Source organism: Diabrotica virgifera, chromosome 3, assembly GCF_917563875.1.
Source record: "Diabrotica virgifera virgifera chromosome 3, PGI_DIABVI_V3a".
Lineage (NCBI taxonomy): Eukaryota > Metazoa > Arthropoda > Insecta > Coleoptera > Chrysomelidae > Diabrotica > Diabrotica virgifera.
Genome location: NC_065445.1, coordinates 45496312 through 45501392, shown reverse-complemented (window position 1 = coordinate 45501392; position 5081 = coordinate 45496312).

Below are 5081 nucleotides of genomic sequence, written 5' to 3'. Positions count from 1 at the left end.
AAAGCAAGGACGACCCGCAACGACCTGGAGAAGAACGACTGAAGCTGACTACAAAGGTATGAGAAAGAGCTGGGGAGAGGTAGCAGCTATGGCCAGAGACAGAGTCCAATGGAGAAGCTTCGTGGATGCCCTATGCTCCTTTACGGAGTAACAGGAAATAAGAGAGAGATATTTATTACTAATACTGCCTGTTGGTAATGCTCATTTAGCTTCCGTATCATATAGCTTAAGTCATCTTGATCTTGGACTATAACAACTTGGTCGTCCGCAAAGTATAATGTAAATAGGGAGTCGTCTCCCACTGTCAGTTCCATCGGTTTTACTGCTTTTGTCCACCTCTGTAAGGATTGGTCAAGGTATATTTTAACCTTTAACTACCCGCGCAGCAAGTTATGACATAACTACACGCGTGGCGTACTTTGTACGCCACAAGAAAATACACTTAAGAACAGCGGATTTGTTTAATTTTTTTTTTGAAAAAATACACTTAGTTGTTTGTTATAAACCTTAATCGGCATCAGTGAATACTTGGAGTTCCTTTTCAGTAAGCCAATTGGGATTTATAACTGGAATCACGGAATAACTGGATTCCATGATAAATAAAATTAGTAATAAAAAATTTTTTAGATGTGATTTTTTACAGGAGAAAAAGTATTGTTTACAAAGAAAAATATATTTTTTGCCATGACTAAAAAACAATTAAAATATGTACTTATATTATGACTTATAGTAATATAATCCTGGGGTATATTGTCCACCACCGGAAACAACAAATAATAAAATGTAAATTACGATCTTTCCAGAACGCCGATTATAACGAAACTAAAACCAAATTGTAAAGCACATTCCAGTGATATGTTAGAAAAATAAGCAAGGTCAAAAATTAAATTTTTAAATATATTTCCAGTAGAATTCTTATATCTGGCGTACAAAGTACGCCAGCGCGTGTAGTTAAAGGTTAAAGAGAGTAGGAGATAGACAACATCTTTGTCGGAGGCCTTTTGAAGTATTAGATGCCTCAGTGAAATTTTTACCGTTTTTGATGCTGGTGTTAGTGGTCTCATACAACATTCTAGTTGCTTGTATGAGTTTTCCATCGATACCGATGTCTTTCATTGAATTCCATAGTTCTATTATGGGGACACTATCATAGGCTTTTTCTAGGTCGATAAGAGCGATGTGGGTTTCCTGATTTCTTTGTATTATTTTTTCTAGTGCTATTTTTAAAGTGAAGAGATTGTCTACCGTTGAACCTTCGGCACGAAAACCAGCTTGTTCTTCAGCTTGCTTTCCCTGAATTTCTTGTTCTATTTCATTTTTTAATATCTTGTAGTATAATCTTCCAATGGTGCTGATGACTGCGATCCCCTATAGTTTTTGGGGTTATTTTTAGGTCCCTCCTTATGTATGGGAGTAATATGTGATGTTAGCCATTCATCTGGTACTTTTTCTCCATTCAGACATCTTTCGAAAATATTTTTAAACATATCCCATAGTTTGGGTGGCCCATATTTTATTAATTCAGGATTAATTCCTCTAGCTCTGGGTGCTTTCCGGGATTTCACAGTTTTATTAGATTATTCCACTTTGGTTTAATCTAGTTCTATTTCGTGTTCACTCTGTATATCATTCTCTTTTTCTTGTATTTTTGTTACGTATTGTGGTCGTTTTCTACCAATAATTCCTTAAAATGCTGTTCCCACTCGGCATCAGATATACTCTTAATTGTGTGCCCACCTTTATGTGATGTTCTGACATTCTTTATCATCTTCCATGCTTCTGAACTCCTAGCTCCTCCTAATTGTTGATCTATGTAATCACTTTTTTTGATCCAGGTTGCGTTTTTTCTTTTAATCACTTCTCTTTAACTTCTCTATTTAGGTCCCTGTATTGTTGTTGAATCTCAACGTTTTCCTGATTTTGTAGACGTTGTAGGTGAAGTTATTTTTTCTTCTCTATTTTCTTCTCGATATCTCTATCCCACCTTTCTGGTTTCTTTCCGTTTTCTAAGTTTCCTAGCGCTTCTTGTGCTGCTTGTTTTATGCATGTTTTTATGTGATTATATTCTTCTTCGGTTGTTCTTTCTTCTTGACTTAGTTTCTGTTCAAGTCTGTTACGGTACAGATATTGTGAACTTTCATGTTGTAAGTTGTTAATATTATATTTTTCTATTTCTGGATCATATGAATTCCTTTCGTGTTCTTTTTCTTCGGAGTTATTTTGTTTTGGTATAAATGGAACATAAATTTTACCGATTACTAAGCAGTGGTCTGATCCGCAATCAGCCCCTCTGAAAGTTCTAACATCCTGGATGCTAAATTTTGAATTTTGTCTCGAGATTAGATAGTCAATGATTGACTTAAGTCCACGTGTATGTTGGTACCAAGTAAATTTATGGATATCCTTATGTTCAAAGAATATGTTGTATATTTTAAGTTCATACTCCTCGCATAGATTGATCAACCTTATCCCATTGTCGTTAATTCTTTCTTCTCCATATTTTCCCACTACATTACTGTGGTCTTGTTTGCCTACTCTGGCATTTAAATCTCCTGCTATAATCAATTCGCGCGTATTCGAAACCTGTTCTATTTGATCTTTTAATATTTCTTCAAAATTGTCTTTTACTGCTATCTGGGCATCGTCATTGGGAGCATATACGCCTAGGATTGTAATCGTTCTTTCTCTTATTGAGAGGGTCAGTTTTATTATTCTTTCGTTTATAGCTTCCCATGATTGTACTTGGTTTTTCCATCGTTTGTTAATCATTACTGATATCCCTGCTTTCGCTCTTTCACTTTTTAATACTACCGTGTAGCAGTGTATATAATTCTTAAGATCTTCACAGGCGTTTCCCTTCTTCTTTGTTTCCGAGAGGATAATCAGGTCCAAGTTTATCTTTTCTACATCCATAAGAATTTCTCTTTGTTTATTTCTAATTCCTTGTACATATATTACAAAAACCAATATTCAATGTCCATTTTCTTTGCCGTGTTCGTCTTTGATTAAAACTGTCCCGTTTCCGAGGCCAATTTCTGGGTGTTTTAGCTTTTGTTTTTTTTTCAAGGGTGTAGGGTTGCTGACCCTACGACCTAACCCTCCTCCTTTTTCCGGGCTTGGGACCGGCAAGAATGATCGTCAAGCTACTCGATCCACCCAACAGTCATTCCAGGCGGAGTTTATATCCATTATTTCCGAATTACAAATTTATCATTTTTCAACACTTCGAAACGCATTTCGGAAAATTAATTTTCTTTGTTCAATAATTCGATTTTCATTTCGTCATCATCACTTTAGTTTACAAAATTTCCTAAGGCTTTTACGAATCGAATGCAACAAGTTTCATCGAGATGAATGCTGCTAACAAATATCATTTTTTAAATTTTCCAGAATTTTGGCCACTAGCGTAGGTATATCAATAAGTGAAGAAATTGTCCAACATGCTTTTGTGCTGCTTGTTAAATCTATAATGTTTATGTGGACAATTTTTCCTTCAAGACCTGATTAATCTGATTATTTTTACTGAAGATTGTAGGATTTATGAAAAAATACAGTAAAATTAAAATTAATAAATTAATATATTTGCATTGTCGATACATTTACGTCAGTACATAAAACTTATTATATTTTGGTGCCATAAATAGACTGCAAAAAAAAGGTGAATAATCACCATTCTCCCAATTGTTGTTAATTTTAAATTAATTTCTCAATAATGACTTATCGGTATGTATTTATACAATAAAAATTTTATTGACAATTCTTTTTGTAACGCTGTTAATAATTGCGAGGTTGCGTATGCTCTTCTGTTATTAATATACCGATTAATTTCAATATTTCTCAATTTATCCACTTTCATTTTTAACTATAAAAAAATATACAGTGCTATCCAAAAGTCCCTGCCCCCTGGTATCTTGTGAACGGTTATAAGTAGGCTTCTCAAATAGACATCACTGCAAGGGTGACATAATAGTGACAGATGACTTTACAAAGCCACTTTGACTGATCATTTGAAATGAGACCTGATGAAGGAAAGAAGGACCGGAGTCCGTTTCAGCTGATTTTGATGAACAAATTAAATAAATACTAGAATTACATGTTGTTTCGTTTTACAACGGAATGATTATTTATTTGTATTAGTGTTACTCCTATTCTAACTATGGGAGAACATTTTTCGTTGGAATTTTACCGCACTGGACAGGCAATAAGTGAGATGCTCTTAGATCCCCCTCAGCCTTCTTTAGTCCAGTAATTCGCTGGTTTGCAAATTTTAGAAACCACGAAATTGTTACCGAAAATTGGTCCTAATAAAATTTGACATTTAACAATATATTATATGCTTTAGATTCTTCAGAATAACCTACAAATACTAGGACTCAGCTTTTGGATTGAATTTATCCTTCATTTTTTCTTTGAGAATGCGACTATAAACCTTGAACCCAAATATTTTCAAATTCGATACATTTGGTGTTACTTTATGCCACAATTAATAGGGCGTTTTTTTACTTAGAGGGTATCGAACCCGCATCGATTAGCATGCACTTAGTAATTTCAACCAAAGACCTATTTTTTCTCTCTGCAACTCCTTTTGTTCTGGAGAGAACCCTGCTGTTTATTGAATTTTTATACATTTACCCTTAAAAAATTCCCTTAAATTATTACTTGCGTACTCGCAACCCCTATCTGACCTAATTACTTTTGGAACCCTACCTAACTGATTACTCGTAAATTCTATAAACTCTTTTATACATTTTACCGTTTCGTTTTTATGATATAATAAATATACAGGGTGTCCCGAAAAGATTGGTCATAAATTATACCACACATTCTGGGGTCAAAAATAGTTCGATTGAACCTAACTTACCTTAGTACAAATGTGTTCATAAAAAAAGTTACAGCCCTTTGAAGTTACAAAATGAAAATCGATATTTTTCAATATATCGAAAACTATTAGAGATTCTTTGCTGGAAATGGACATGTATCATTACTATGGCAGAAACATCTTAAAAACAAAATTATAGTGAAATTTGTCCACCCCATAAAAATTTTATGGGGGTTTTGTTCCCTTAAACCCCCCCCCCCCC